Source organism: Brassica napus, chromosome C9 (assembly GCF_020379485.1).
Source record: "Brassica napus cultivar Da-Ae chromosome C9, Da-Ae, whole genome shotgun sequence".
Lineage (NCBI taxonomy): Eukaryota > Viridiplantae > Streptophyta > Magnoliopsida > Brassicales > Brassicaceae > Brassica > Brassica napus.
This window is the reverse complement of record NC_063452.1, coordinates 14,227,265-14,244,991: the sequence shown is the minus strand read 5'-3', so window position 1 is coordinate 14,244,991 and position 17,727 is coordinate 14,227,265. Positions and strand designations below refer to the sequence as shown.

The window sequence follows — 17,727 nt, the reverse complement described above, 5'->3', positions numbered from 1 at the left end:
GAGATATAGAATCCGCGCATATATTCATGAAATTTAGTTCGTTTTTGATTTTTTTGGTTCAGTACAGTTTGATTCTTCGTCCGAGTAAATATGTTTATGCCTATACAGAGAGATGTCTTCTTGAAAGTCAAAGGTTCAGTTGTCATTCGAGACATTTCAAATCTATGATAATTCTCAAATCCAAATTAATTATATGTAAGTAGCAACTAAACATACTAAATTAGCTGTATCATTTTTGAGAAATGAAACAAAATAAGTGAGATTGGTACAAAAAAAAAATTATAGATAAATTTGCAAATTGGTCAAAAGGGAGTCTTGTCCTTAATTCTCTATTTTAAAAATTTAGTAATACCTTTTTTATTTAGTTTAATGCTGTTTTAGCCTCAGATTAATTTAAGAATATATTATTTATTAACATTTAGTTATTAATTAAATAATTTATTTATACTATGACATCAATAATTAAATAATTTGTAAATTGAGAAAAAAAAACACTAAAATGATCTGATTGACGACGATTTTTTGTTTTATGCATGGATGTGCTAGAAACGTCTAAGTCATTTTTTGCATAATATTTTGTTTCAAATAAACTAAACTATGTAATAATAAATGTTATTATAATAATTCGATGGAGATCATCAATATTTAAAATACAAAACTTATCCGTTAGGATATTATGTAATCAAACTTTTAATTTAAAAATCTATATTTTATGAACCTATATCAAAATTTTAATACAAAATCGCAGAAACTTTTAAAAGAAAACTATTTACAACCGGTTACACAAAAATCTCTAACAAATCAGTTGCTTTCAAAATAATAGTTAAATAAGCTATAGTTAATAGTTGGTTCTAAGCAATTCAAACTAATCGGATAAATACACCACAATATTTGAAATATAGAAAATAGATCTACATATAATAATTCTTATTGTATTTATAAAACCTAATCATTTAGCTCAGAAAAAACTAATGTAATTATTGCCAAACATACCGATCTAAATTTATAAACATAAACATAAATTAAAATTTTATTTATTAAATTAATAACTGTGTAAGATAATATGGTCGGAATCTAGTTGATCATTTATCCACATGTATATTTATTCAATTTTAACTAGGTGTTTTGCCCATATATGAAAAAATATGTTTTTACGAATATTTATTTATTTATGATTTATTAGTTCAAAAACAGTCATGCTAAGTTATTATTTATGTTTTAAAATATTTAAATCAAATATCAAATTGTTTATATATGATAAAAAATTCATCAAAATATATATGTTAATTATTTTATTAGAAATATTTGTGAGAATATCTTTATACAAATTTTTTGTTTGATTATTATTTAATTATAAATTATTTTTATTTTATTTTTAAAATTTATGATATAAAATATTATTTACAGATAATAGCACAATATATAAGAGAATTATATTACCTTTTTAAAATAATTTAATTTAAAAATTTATTATATTAATTTATAATCAACTATCTAATATAACATATAAATATATAAAAAATTATTAAGAGTATTATTAACTTTAACCAGTTCTAACTTTTAATGTGATAACTAGAATACGAAAAATCATAAAAAGTTTAGGTGTTTTACCCGCACGTGCGGACTTAACAATTTTACAAATAAATACATTATCAATTCAAATACTATTAAAGTAATTTATTATTCCTACGTTCAAAATATTTAATAATAAATTAATAACAAATGCTTTTTCTATAGAAACTTTTTTCATTACAACATAAATACTTTAGTACGTAAACCAAACTAAAACACTCATGTGTTTTGAAATATTTAGTAATCAATTAAATATGGAATTCTTTATGTATGACAAAAAAATAGCATAATAAATTATCTTTTATTTGCATAAAATAAATTTGAAAACACTCATGTATACATAAAATTATATACAAAAATAAAAAAATATACATATATAAGGATTTATCTAGCTTTTAAAAAATTATTATGTAAATAATTTTTAAATAACAAAATATAAAGTATTTTTATATAATGCTTATTATCAAATCAATTAAATTCGTTTTTAATTTATGATTAATTATATAGTAATTTTAATTATTTATTAAGGCTAATTAAGACTTTATAACATATATAAAATATTTTTTGATAACGATAATTATCGATGAAATTTATTTTTAATTTATGATTAATTATATATTAAAAAATGTAACATCGACTTTAATCAATTTAACTTTTAATGTCGAATGCAAAAAATAACTTTGCAAATACTTATATAGATTTTACAATAATTTATTTATATTATTTATTTTATTCAGTTAATTATATGTTAGAAAAAATAGAAAATTATAATAAAAGTGAATGAGGACAATATGTCTGATTTTTTTTGTCTATTTTGCCATATCGCTTGATTGATGCCATTGATGAAAAATGTTAAGAGTATTTGATGTGTGTCACGATGATAACGTAAATTTTAAGAAAATGTCAAGTCGATTAACTTGTTAAAAGCGAAGTTGCTAGACCTATGGAATGTAAGTGAGACCGCACGAGTTGTGCCATAAAGAGGAACACGAGACCAATTATAAAATTTAAGGGTAAGATTCATAGAATGTAGTCCAAAAGCTTGAAATAATAGTATTAAAATGAGGACTTACTATTTTTTGAATCCTTGCAATGCTTGAAATCATGTAAGGTAGTACTAAAGTTCCAAATCATTTCTATTTGTGTAACTGCAAGTACTCGGTAACTTTACAGATCGATATATCATCGTCATTGATGACAATAAATACAGTTTATTCCATATTTCTTATATTAAACTTAGGTAGGTGTCTATATTTTCAATTTGATTTTTACAGTATCTTATTAAGAATCTGTAGAAAATTTGAACGTAAACAATTAGTCACTGCAGAAGACTCGTTATGGAAGGAAAAAAGGTATTCAGAATTCAAAATAATTTTTTTATGGTTATACTTAAAACAAAATGTTGATTTATTTTTGCTCAGCAGGTATTTCTACTTAATTATACCCAGTCACTGAGTGGGAGTATGTTTTGGATCGAATCGGTTATTATAAATGATTCATCCACCTTTTACACAATTGTATAGCACATCTAATTTTCTTATTTTTTATTTATACATTTCAGAGTTGAGGCTGATTTTTTTTTTGTTGAACCTTTCTGTCCAGTATGTATTACGTACAGTAAATAAGATACTCAACAGTTATTTTTGTATTTTATAAGAAAAAGAGCTCTTTCGTTAGAGTTTAATTTCAAGAAAAAGACAAAAATAGCACTAAATCAAATTTTTGTTCCCAAACTAGCACTGAAGGTCAAAAGTCACAAAAATAGCACTTAATGTTTTATCAAAAGTCACAAACTTAGGGTTTAGAGTTAAAGGGTGGAGTTTAGGATTTAGGGTTTAGGGTTTAGAGTTTAGGGTTTAGGATTTAGGGTTTAGGGTTTAGGGTTTAGGGTTTAGAATTTAGGGTTTAGGGTTTAGAGTTTAGGGTTTAGGGTTTAGGGTTTAGAATTTATGGTTTAGGGTTTAGAGTTTATGGTTTAGGGTTTAGAGTTGAGAAATGAGGTTTTGAGGATCAGATTTCAAATTTTGAAAAATAAAAAAATTAAAATTTTCAAATGATAAAATGCTATTTTGGTCATTTTAGTTTTTGAGTGCTATTTTTGTGATATAAACTTAGAAATGTGCTATTTTGGAAATTTGCCTTTTAATTTTTGTAGGTCATCATTAATTCCTTCAAGCTTATAATAAGAAAAAACATTCTAAGCGCATATAATTAAATATTACTTTATTCTTTATTTTAGTTCAATATGATAAAGCAGTTGCAAAGCTGAAAAGTTGATCGACAATTTCACATTTTGTCTTTGTCATCATTTATCTCAAGCATGCGTTGGTCTTTCATTTTCGGTACCATTATTTTCCATTTTTTTGATTAATTACATTTTATGACTATCATTATCATTAGTTATCATGTTGGAAATGTAAATTAATTGTAGAATTTATCAAGTAAAATATAATCAGATTTGATTTAATTATATTAAATATTCAGCATTAAGTTAATGAACATAGAAGTTTTATTCACAGAAATCAATTTAAATATTATTTATATTCTATGATAGAATGACCTAAAATATAATGGTTTATGATCGATTATGTTAGAAATAGATTAAATCTCTCAACAAGACTTATCGAATAAAAAAAAAAGACTTATCGAGTAAATAGAGGCCGGTCCAGTTTATTGGGTGATTGGTAGTTGATGTAGGTGCTGTCCACAATCCTATTTATTTCTAAAGCACCAAATTCAGAGCAATCAAGTTTTAAATTTTTTTTTGAAACCACAGCTCTTGAAATAACCTACAGCTGTATAAGTGCTCTGCAGAGCCAAATATCCAAAGCAATTTTTTGGTGCTTTCCATAAAATTCTACAGCAATAAAATCTAAAGTCACGGCAAAAAGTCTACATATTTTTTTCTACAGCAAAAATTTTAAAACTACAACCCTTACCAAAAGTCACTCAAAGAATTAGAACAATTTAGAGAAAATAAGAAAATAAGTTGACTATGGCCCTGTTCGTTTACATGTCGCATGATCTTGCGACTTGCGACATGCGACGTTGTTGTTTGTTTTGCTGTCGCGTAACATTGGTCGCAAGTCGCAGATCGTAGGTTGTTGATCATTTTGATGTCGCGCGATTGATCGCGCGACCAATTGCAGGTTCTGATTCAAGTCGCTTGAAAAAATAACGACTAAAAACTAAGAAAATTTTGATCCCGCAACTGGTCGCAGGTCGCAGGTTACGCGACACGTAAACAAACATAATTTTAGTCGTAGGTCGCATGTTTAGTCGCGGATCGCAAATCGCAGATCGCACGACACATAAACGAACACAATCTTAATCGCAGGTCGCAAGTCACGCGACCCGTAAACGAATATGGCCTACAAAAAGAATAGACCAGAGACGAGGAAAAATATTCATACACACGCAATTCAACACGAGAGGTGGAGTTTTGACTGCTTATTGTTCTTGCTGAAGTCATCACACTTTTTAGATTTTTTAGTTTCTTTTTCTTGCAATCGTCTTTGATCAATCAATAATGTTTTTCAAATTACTCACCATTGAATTCGAGCACAGTACGTGTCGAGTTCAAATTAAATAATTGACGCCTTCTATAGAGATTGAACCCACAACCACGTATCAGACGCATGCGTAATTTGGCTTTTTGAAAGGAAAACAATTGGCATCATCTGTGGAGATTTATAAATCAACGCCAAAAAAAATCAAAATTGACATGAGGTGATCTCAGTGGCACATGGACCACCCCGCCAATAATTGATCTCGCCACTATGATGACCATGATGAAAGACATGATGGAGCTCCTTGCACAACAAGATGCCGCAAACAAAATAATGTACGATTGATCGTCTTGATGTCATAGGCACCAATGTCATATGATAGACCATGGATTTTACCCACCTTTAATCATGGTCTATAAGTGTTTTAATATATATTTACTACTGTATAGAGTCTATTTAGAGTATTTACAGGTTCATGTACGTTCTGGAGAAATATGATGATTTTAGAGCCTTTTGAGGTGTAGAACTGTACAGACGCGTCAGATGTCTAGCTATGGATGGAGACCTTCCCACCGTTAGATTGAGCTCATATTTTGACACAGGATATTTCTTTGAGTTAGATTTCCAGTGCCACCGGTTTGAGGCCAGTCAGCGTTCTGTACGTTATGCTCGTTTTACTGAAGAGTAGTCAGTCTACCTCGCGAGAGGAAGCTGTCGAGGAGATGAAGGACTATCGATCGATGTTGCAGTATTGGTGTCGATCGACAGTGATGCCAGAATATGGGCTGAGCATATTTTATGACCGCTGAAGCCCAGAATCAACTCCAAATTACCAGAATACCATTTGACAACCAGAAACCCTATTTATGTTATTTATAAGCCATTGTTGACTGCTACACTATCTAAGCTTTATTTTATTCATAGTTCTAAGTTAGGAGAGAAGAGAGGAACTCCTTGAGAGTCATCTTGGAACTCCATTGGTTTTATAATATCTATTGCAATTTCTTATCTATTCTTCTATGATTTTCTGTGACAACTTCATGTCTGAATATATCCACCTGTTAGGTTTAGGGTTCAGATAGGATGAGGGATTAGCCCCAAATATAGATTTCTAAGTTGTTAGGATGTCCATCAATTGAATTGCACTTATTGTTTGTGTTCTAGAGTCGCGAACTAGAACTATGATGTTAGGATGAATAGGCGCACGCGAGAGCATGGTTTATCTCCTGAATAATTCATATTGTGCTAGGAACCTAGTGGACATAGTTCAAACCTGCTCGGTAAAACTCACTGGAAGGATCGTCGATCGACAACTCGGTAGTTGTATCGATCGACATTCCAATTAAATCGTCGATCGACACTTTCTACAGATCAACATGCGAGAGTTGAGATCTTAGATATAGTGATATATTATCTAGACATGCGAGAGCTGGTAGATTATTGTTATTGTTTGAGTTTTTGTCCATCCAACAAACATCTTATGCATCTATATCATTATAATCCTAATTTCCTGAATCGAAACCCTAAATCTAGCAAACCATCCTTCCATTAAACAACTCCCTGCCAAGCTGAACAATTGTCTTGTTCAACTTGTTTACTGCTTATTTACTGCTTTATAAACTATTAGCCTAGCTTAATCATAAACTGTTTAGATCTAATTAGTTCCCTAGCTCCCTGTGAATTCGATCCCTAAGTACTACAACTCAACCTCTGATTTGGGAGAGTATAAATCACTCCTTAGGGTAATTTGAGTGATATCAAATTTGGCATCGTTGCCAGGGAGCTTTGATCGCCATTAGCTCTTGTTTAGTTAGATTTAGTCTAGGTTTTACTATTGTTCAAAAAACTGATAAAATTTTTTCTTCAGTTTCAGGTTCATACATCTTAGTACCAGGAACAACAATGAAGAGAGGATTTATGGGTTCTTCAAAGAAGGAGCCTGCTGATTCACGCACGATCCATAAGTCTACGAGGGAAGAATCGATCGACACCCTCCAAGTAGCATCGATCGACAGCGTGAACCAAGCATCGAACGACACTATCCAACTTGTGTTGGATAACACTATTCATAATGGTACTATTCACTCCAGCACTGTTCATCACGGCAATGTTCATTCATGTACTGTTCATCGAGGTACTGTTCATCTCGACACTATTCATCTTTCGTCGATCGACACTATTCATCTCCCGTCAATCGACACTGTTCATCCCGCGTCAATCGATACTGTTCATCTCCCGTCGATCGACACTGTATCCCGCGTCGATCGACACTGCATCCCGCGTCGATCGACACTGTTCACCGTGACACTGTTCATTTGGGCACTATTCATCGTGACACTGTTCATTCGGGCACAGTTCATCCGAACACTGTTCATCCTGACACTGTTCATCCGGTGAAAAACAACACCACTTGCGGGGAGACAGAGAAGATCGAAGTGGTCATACTTAAAGTCGACGAGAATGGGATGTTAAGAGACGAAGAAGGTCGCACTCGCAACAGCGACATGACAATTAATTAATGCTCAGAGTGCTGTGATCCCTGATGTGATTGCTGTTGCTGAGATGAATGACTTTAACCTGAGCCGAGAGTAGTACGATTGGGTAGGTCAAGACCCTTTCCAGGGTCTTCCTCGCCAAGATCCTAGAAACCACATCGAAGAGCTTGAAGATCTCGTGTCAAGGAGTGAGCAGAATGAAGCGTCTGAATACCACATACTCTGCAAAATCTTCCCCTATTCTATCTCTAGGGATGCATTCAGATGGTTCAGTCAACTGCAACCTGGATCACTAACCAGCTGAGATGACATTGAAAAAGCCTTCCTTTACAAATTTCTTGATGATGCTGAAGCAACTCGAGAAAAGGAGAAAAATGATAAATGAGACAGGTTCTAAGCATCGTTAGATGAGGAGTATATGATTCTAATACAGCTGCTCGACGACATTATGGTAAAAAAGTGATGAACAACATGTGTCTGGAGAGCTGAGAAGAGTAGAGGAAGCTGGTACTGAAGACACGACCTCATCGTCGACCGACGGTAGGACCTCAACATCGACCGACGGCAGGACCTCAACGTCGACCGACGGCACGACCTCAACGTCGACCGACGGCATGACCTTAACGTCGACTGACGGCACAACCTCAACGTCAATCGATAGCACGACCTCAACGTCTACCAACATTTCAACCTCAACATCGGTCGACAGCACGACCTCAACGTCTACCAACGGTACAACCTCAACGTCGAACGATGATGTAGAAAAATAGATCACCATGGAAGATTTCTTGGACCTAGAAGAGTTCTTGGAGTTGGAGGATGGAGAAAAGCTTGAAGACTTGGATTCGAGTAGAGAAGTCACTATGGAAGACTTCTTAGAGCTCGAGGAATAGCTTGAAGATATGGATCAGAATTCGAAGAAGATACTTGATGACGATCAACATACTTCGAGAGGAGATCAGGAAAATTCACCAAAGGCTAGCATCGATCGACACCAACCTGATGAGATCGATCGACAACCACCCCACATCATCGATCAACGCCCACCCTGTATCATCGATCGACAGTGAGCAGATAGCATCGATCTACACCCACATTCCATCATCGATCGACACACCCGAGATCGTCGATCGACACCCGTCATTGGAACAACTACCAGGATACATAGTTGAGCTGGAACCAGTTGAGGAAAGAGTGCACGAGTCTGAGGCCTCACGCAATGCTGACTCCAAACATCTGAGACCACTTATATGCGCAGAAGAAGCTGCTGGGTTTCACAAAAGAGTGAAGAGAATACATGATCTTGTGAAGTTTGTGGTTCCATGCGATGTGGTTGAAGTTGAATTTCCTATCCCACCAGATAAAGGTGTGCATCTGAGTTCTTACGTTGAGGTGTTGGATGATCATCCGCACGTAGAAGCTTCTCAAAGAGGGTTGCGATTTAGAGATGAAGTCGATAAGGACCCAGCAGAAGCAACATCGATCGACACCGACCGGATACCATCGAACATCACCAACAAACTAGCATCGATCGACGCTACCACTTCTCCAATGATTGACACTGGACGCGTATCAGAGCAGAAGAAGTTCGATGTGTGTGGAAATCTTAGGGATGAAGATACCACCACGCGATCAGACAAGTCTGGGGGAAAGAAGATGAGGAATTGGAAGAAGAGAAAAAGGATCAAGGGTGATTCTCAGTTTTCATTTATCCCTCGCTTCTCAGATGGTGTCAGGAAATCCAGAGTACGCAGCAGATGCTTCCCAAAGCCATTTGCAAAGGTTCGATCACTCCTTATTGCTGAGATGATAGACAAAGGAGAAGAGTCTATAGAGGAAGCTTTCACCCAAGAATGATAAAGCTTCAAAGAAGCAGACATTGAGACTTGTTTTGGAGCATGTTCTCATTCTCATCCGGACTAAATCAGATCTCCAAAGTCAAGTTAAATGACTATAACAAAGCGCTGAGTGGGAGACAACCCACTATTAGGTAATTTCTTTCAGTTTAGTTTAGATTGTTACTAATTAAAGTTTTTATTTATTGTAGGTCCAAAAAAAACGGAAGAATAGTAACGACGATACTGTAGCAACCGCACTGTAACAGAGGCACTGTAGCATCGATCGACACTGTAGCAAGGAAATCGATCGACACTGTAGCAAACAAATCGATCGACACTGTACCAGAAAACCGGGAGTTACTGTAGCAGAACACTGTTCATCGAGAAAAAAAAGTTATGTTTTATTAGTTATCTTTTACTGACTTTTAGTGTTTTGTTTATGATGGATAAAAGGAAAAAGATCCAAGGAAGAAGAGTTGATATACCAGAAGCGATCGACGACAACAGGCCATTGTCGGTCGACAGAGCATCACGAGTATCGATCGATCGCCACTTAACTGTGTCGATCGATGCTCACCATTAGCGATCAGGTATAATGTTTCACCTTGTTAAATATTGTCCTTATGGTTTATTTCTCCACCAATCTTAGACTGTATAACACTGGTCACAGTGTTGTTTAGGTCTGGGAGGTTCTACTAATATTGTGTTTTAGTTAGCCATTTAGAAAAAAAAAAGATCCGAGTAGACAATTCCTCAGCATATCGACCGATAAGACTAACTCGACATCGATCGACAACACTTCAGATCCAACGATCGATTCTCTTCATTGTGTTGAATGATTGCTCTAGCCATCGACCGATGATACCACGTCACTATCAGTCGACATCACTTCATCATCAACGATCGATTGTCACTTCATTGTGTCGATCGACACTGAGCATGTCATCGTTCTTACTTGTTAAATTATGTACTTATGATTAATTCTCACCATAACTCCGACTAGCTATATACTGGGGACAATGTAATTTAAGTCTGGGGGGATGTTTACTGATATTAGTGTGTCCATGAGTCTTATCAAAATGTTTTCAAAAGAGTTTTATTAAGTCAAGAAGGAGATAATGAACTTATTAGATTTTTGCTTGTTATCTAACCACTCGTTAGCACCATTCTAAACTTACTGATTGCAGATAGTACTAAAGATACTATAGTGGATCAACCTGTCAACTATTCACATTTGCTGAGATTGTTTGAAGGAACCAAAGCTGACCTCCAACACTAAACATGACACAACTGCTTGTCTTGGGGCTTGGTATTAATGGGATCGGATTCTTCAAATAAGTCTGGAAGGTAAAGCCTTGTGTAGATTTATCACCTTTTCTCTCTCTATTTTGACCCTAGATTTATAGGTAAAGATATTTATTTTCAAAAAAAAAAAAAACGAAAAAGAACGAAAAAAAAGAAATATAAAAAAAAGAAAAAAAATATATATATATATATATATATATGTTAGTTAAGTGGAATCCGAACAGGACTTGGTGGCTACAACCATTAAGGCTTGCTTCATAAGGATTCTAACAAAAAGATTTCGAAAGGGACTTGGTGGCGGCAATCATCAAGGTTCAATTCACATGAATTCTTGGATATAGTTCAAAAAGAAGTGAACAAGACTTGGTGGCAACCACCATTAAGGCTTGATTCATGGAAGCCTATCCAATCTTGGTCAATGATCTTGTAATATAAGCAGACTTTGACTAAATAGAGAATTTAGTAGAGAGAAAAGATAGGAACTAACTTTTACCTACAGATCCAGATACTTGTTTGAAAATTTTTGCATCCTGTGATTGATACTCCCAATGTAAAGCCTGAACTTTTATTTATATTAAGAAATGAGGTTGGTAGAGGAGAATTTCAGACAGGATTTGCTAAGTTGTTGGCTAGGTGAATTTGGTTGCTAAGCTAGGATATGGTATAATGTGCTTTTGTGAATATGACTTCTTAGATGTGGATTGCAATATTCCAGAGGTGATGATTCTAAGTTTTAAATTTTGTGAGTCCCTACTGTTTACAAACCTCTTTCACATAGACTGCCCGTTTGTTTTGCTTGAGGACAAGCAAAAGGGCAAGTCTGGGGGAGTTGATAGACCATGGATTTTACCCACTTTTAGCCATGGTCTATAAGTTTTTTAATATATATTTACTACTATATAGAGTCTATTTAGAGTATTTACAGGTTCAGGTACGTTCTGGATAAATATGATGATTTTGAAGCCTTTTGAGGTGTAGAACTGCACAAACGCGTCAGATGTCTAACTATGGATGGAGATCTTCCCACCATTAGATTGAGCTCATATTTTGACACAGGATAGAAATTTGAGTTACCTTTCCAGTGCTACCGGTTTTAGGTCAATCCGCGTTCTGTCGCAGAAGTTATGATTGTTTTACTGAAGAGTGGCCAGTCTGCCTCGCGAGAGGAAGCTGTCGAGGAGATGAAGGACTGTCGATCGATGTTACAGCATTGGTGTCGATCGACAGTGATGCCAGAATATGGGCTGAGCATATTTTATAACCGCTGAAGCCCAGAATCAACTCCAAATTACCAGAATACTCTTGGACGACTAGAAATCCTATTTATGTTATTTATAAGCCATTGTTGACGGCTACGCTATCTAAGCTTTATTTTATTCATAGTTCTAAGTTATGAGAGAAGGGAGGAACTCCTTGAGAGTCATCTTGGAACTCCATTGGTTTTATAATATCTATTGCAATTTCTTATCTATTCTTCTATGATTTTCTGTGACAACTTCATGTCTGAATAGATCTACATGTTAGGTTTAGGGTTCAGATATGATGAGGGATTAGCCCCAAATATAGATTCCTAAGTTGTTAGGATGTCCATAAATTGAATTTCACTTATTGCTTGTGTTCTAGAGTCGCGAACTATAACCATGATGTTAGGATGAATAGGCGCACGCGAGCGCATTGTTTATCTCCTGAATAATTCATATTATGCTAGGATTCCTAGAGAAAGACGAGAGTTGATCTAGGAACCTAGTGAACATAAACCTAGTGAACATAGTTCAAACCTGCTCGGTGAAGTTCGCTGGAAGGATCGTCGATCGACAACTCGGTAGTTGTATCGATCGACGGTCTGAAAGGTGTATCGATCGACACTTTCTACATATCAACATGAGAGAGTTGAGATCTTAGATCTAGTGATAGATAATCTAGACATGCGAGCACTGGTAGATTATTGTTATTGTTTGAGTTCTTGTGCATCCAACAAACATCTTATGCATCTATATCATTATAATCCTAATTTCTTGAATAGAAACCCTAAATCTAGCAAACCATCATTCCATCAAATAACTCCCTGCCAAGCTGAAAAATTGTCTTGTTCAACTTGTTTACTGCTTATTTACTGCTTTATAAACTATTAGCCTAGCTTAATCATAAACTGTTTAGATCTAATTGGTTCCCTTGCTCCCTGTGAATTCGATCTCTAAGTACTACAACTCGACATCTTATTTGAGAGAGTATAAATCACTCCTTAGGGTAATTTGAGTGATATCATCATGCTACTTGCTGCCAAAAACAATGAGCCCGAAACACTGAGAAGGTGACTCTTTCTAACAAACAACCCTATGGATTAGGGAGCCGATCAAAACACAAATTGGAAAATCGCCGTCCTCCAGAGCACGATTAAGGACATCATCTCAAAGATCCATAACTAACAAGTTCGACTCCTGAAATGGAGTGTATCCTCGCCGTAACGCAAAACACTCCTTTCAGAAAGAAGATCACTATTCGCCATACGGACAAGTTGAGAATTAGATCCTTCTTAGGAGATTCTAATCCTAGCGATCACATGACCGCATTCAACATAGCCATGGGATGAGCACACTTTAACGATGAGGAGAAGGGTGCCATATTTTGTCAGCTGTATGTGGAAAGTCTCAACTGATCCGCTATGACATGGTTTTCCAAACTCTCGTGATCTATCCACAGAGTTCCTCAAGCACTACTCCATGTTCGCCCGGCAAGGAATGTTAGCGACTGATCCATGGAAGATGTCGCAAGTGAAAGCTTTCCGACAGGGAGAGTGTATCCATATTTTCCGGAAAGCTTTCCAACTGATCCGCTATGACATGTTCGCCATAGTCGTGAAAGCTTTCCGAAAAACACTCTGGATACACTCTCCCTTTCGAGCAGAGTTGTACGTCAATAAAACTATACATTGGAGGATTTACTTCATCGTGCCAACTACTTCATCACCATGGAGCAAGACAAGCATATTTATATGGTAAGGCACAATGCCATGAAGATGCTGGCCTCGAAGGTGGCATACACTTATCAAGAACCTCAGAAACATTCTTCTGACGAAAAGTATAACAAGAAAAATATGATTGTGTACTCCGTCGTTGAGAATGATCTCATTGACTCAGCTGCAAGCGTACCAGACAGACCATTAAATGTTTGAGATATACTGGTAGACCGATTGGCTCCTCAGACCTATGATAAAACTAAGTTCTACAATTTTCATAAGGAAAAAATACATGATACCAAACAATCAAGGTTACTCCATGACACACTCATGACGGTGTTCAACAAAGAAATATTAATCCCCAACCGTAACAAAAGCTTGTCAAAAATACGAAAAGCTTGAACAAAAGCAGAAATAAAAATTGCCATAAGTCTCAAGGCCGTCCCAAGTGGATCAACCCAAAGATCAAGAAGTATCCGCTCCACCTCAGCAGCGTGATGACCGGGCTTTGGACGAATAAAGATCACAGATCACTCGGCGTATCAATGTAATCATCATCCTCGTCATCAGAAGAGAGTTCATAAACCCAAAATCTGCATGATAAACTCAAAAGAAAATTGGCAAAGACATAGCAGCATGGCTAACACTACCGAGGTTCGCATAAAACTCAACACGAACAACTGGGACGCATCAGTCAGCCAACCCGACAATTCTGATATTCGCCAAAAACTAGGCATGAATGATCAGAACAATTCTCTTACTCATCTCGGCACAAGCGACCTTCGCCAAAAAATTAGCACAAATGGTCAATACACCTATGAGACCACATATTTGAGGGAATAGATTAACTACTCAAAACTTGACGATTTGAGAGAGAAAATCAGTCAAGGCAAAAGAAGCAAGAAAGAGCAGTCCAAGAATCCTCACCGTATAAATTTGATTTTTGGAGGATCATGTGCAAAGAATCAGTGAGGTTGGTAAAGGAGTACCAGGAAAGGAAACAACAAAAACAAAAAAAGTAGTCTACCAATCCAGAGGATTGCTTCCAACCGCATTCTCGGAAGTGTACACCACCGACATCGATACGATGCATAACAATCCCCTAATGGTGGAACTCACAATCAGCACCTGCGAGGTCACTCGAGTTTTGATTGATTCTGGAAGTTCCCTCGATCCTTTGATCAATCAATAAACGTAAAAAAATAACTTATCATTAAATTCTAGTGTACTTCCATTACATACTGAATTCAGATAAAACAATTAAGTAAAATTTTATTGGTTGGTTTGGCTATGGTACCAACCAATTATGTATGAAAATACATATTCAGTTTAATATATCTATATATACTATAGGAAATTATATAAAGTGGAGAGATAAGATCATAAAGATAAACAATAACAGGTTGGTTAGGCCTGGTTCAATGCAAATGAGATGGGGCAACCAACTCCACAAGACCATAGTAGTGATGAACCTCAAGTCTTAAGCTTGAGCAATATCTGCATGATAGACGGGTCATGGACATCTACATCACAGTTCAGCGGGTGTGGATGGGTGTGATGGATAACTTGGAAAAGGTTCAACTCATGGGGACACAAAATTATACTCGGAGAGAGTCTCCTGTGCACTCAGAAGTAGAAGCATTGAGATGGGCGATGGAGAGCATGATGCAATATTCGACATGTCAGAGCTTTGGAACAGACTGCAAGGACTTGATCGCCATACTTAAGGAGCCGCATGATTGGCCAAATTTTGCAACAAAACTGGAGAGGATAGAGATTTTGCATATATGTTTCCCAGACTTCAAGATTACTCACATTCTATGAGCACAAAATCAGATTTCTGACTCTTTAACTAGGACGGCAAGATCTTTCCATAGAGAGCTTCACTTTGTTGGTTGTTTTATTCTGGTCTGGTTGCCTAGACCACCTCAAGTTTGAGTAATAGAATGACCTTTCGTTATTAGAAAAAAGTTGGTTAGGCTTTTGTCAAATATAAGAAATCTCTCTCTCATTTCCATAAGGTATATTTCTTTTTTTTTTCTTTACCAAAACTCATATTTCTTAATAAATGGTAATTTGAAGTACGAAAAGTTAGAAGACTACCTATTCAATTTTTTTCTTGTAAAATGAGTTTTAAATTTTTTGTAACATTCCGATTTGTAGTATATCTGAAAGGCTTAATAAAATTTATTAGGTTACAAGTGTCATCAAAGTGTACTTACCATTTCAATCACACATCCAAAAATAACTTTAAAATTAAGTGTGCATGAGTTGAAGTAGTGAAATGATGGATGACCTATCGAGAAATGATTCGAAATATCGTGTAAGTAAGTTCAAAGTACGGAAAAAGTCATGTGGTTATTGCATGGTCAGTAAAACATGACGTTTGAGCTCTCTAAAAAATTAATGCACCGTCCGTCTCACGAAATAGAGTCCACATGCCGAGTGAGCGAGCGTGGGAGGCCCATTAGCCATGGGCGTCCGTGGTGTTACAAGTGGTATTAAATCCCAATCCAGACGAGTGTTGAATCATGTTTGGGCTCACATTAACAAGGATAACAATCTTGAGGTGCAATAAAGACGTTGCGTTCTTTGAGAGAAGGTGAATTGTAACATTCCAGTTTTGGTATATGTGAAATGCTTAATTGAATTAATTTATCTACTTATGTCTTCAAAGTGCACTTACATTTTTTAACACATGAGCTGGAGTAGCAAAATCATGAGTGACATATCATGAAGTGATTTGCGATACCATGCAAATAAAGTCAGAGCACATGGACTCCACATAGAATGGGACCCAGAAACTGAGTAAGCGGGCATGGGAAGTTCATTAGCCATGGACAGTCGGAAGCGTTACAAAATTGTTAATCTTTCCGTAAGTTTTATCTCTACCCGATATACTAGCAATTTTGGACAATAATTGCATCTTTGTTCTCATTTCACCTTTCACTCTAAAATATAGTTTAAAATAAAATAAAAAATCAATTTCACTTTATAATAGAGTAATAAATAAAATTAATTTAAAAATGAGTAATGCATTTATTTGTTTATACATTATTCTATTTTCTAATTTAAATAGAGGAAAATTGAAATTTAACTGATTTTATTATGAATTATTTTATTTTAAAGGGACATAAGCTCATGCCGAACAACGTAGTGAAAAAAATAAAGTAACACATTGAAAATAATTTAATTTTGTAATAGAATTTCTCTACTTAAAAAAAAGTAAAGATAAATATAGAGATGATTAAAATAGTCTAAAAATTTTATTTTTAGGAACATACATTAGAATAAATCCATCTTTATAATATAATTTTTTATATTTTAATAAAAAATATAAAAATGAAAATAGAAATGGGTGGAAATCACCTAATTGGTTATATATGGAAGTCTCTCTCCATGTCCATCTTATCATACATATAATACGAATTTTAATCGCGACTGTTTGGTGTTCCCAAGATCTCATAGGATCCCACTCTCCTTTTGATCGTGTCCCACTCTCCTTTTGATCGTTTGTCTCTCGGTTCGTTATACGATCTTTGCTCTGTACCGGAGAAGCGCAAAATAATGTTGATTAGCTAGAAAATGTTGGATATTGAATGACAAATAGGAAGTTTGGATGTCTGGTTTATCGTTTTTAGGTTTGGATCATGTTTTAATAGTCCCTAGGAAAAAACGATGTAACATTTTATGTTTTCAATCCGTCTCCTGTGTATGTGCGCTGTTTTGTAATTTTTGTCTCCAATACGTTTTTTTTTTACTTTTATGTCTTCCAAAAGTTTAGGAAAAATTTACATATATACAAGTTCTCAAATTAGTAAAAATATTTTATATACCTTTTATTGAATTGTCTCAAGCACCAAAATTTTTGGACCAGTCTTTTCAATATAGTTGGTTTGTAAGTTACCTATTTTGTTTCTCTAGCATTTTCTTGCAAACAAAAATTTGGTCAAAATATTATATCCATATTCGTTTATATGTCGCGTGACCTGCAACTTGTTCGTTTCATTATTGTAGATTCCTGCGACTGGGGTGACCTATGACTGGTCGTA

The 17,727-nt window shown here is 35.1% G+C and overlaps 1 long non-coding RNA gene across 1 annotated transcript; it reads right to left on the bottom strand.

The window, feature by feature from the left end:
* Positions 1-13,926: 13,926 nt before the first annotated feature.
* Positions 13,927-15,075, bottom strand: LOC125593438. The gene is made up of 2 exons (XR_007329342.1): positions 14,603-15,075; positions 13,927-14,455 (listed from the first exon to the last, which is right to left on the bottom strand). It is a non-coding gene; the product is annotated as an uncharacterized LOC125593438 (long non-coding RNA).
* Positions 15,076-17,727: the final 2,652 nt, after the last annotated feature.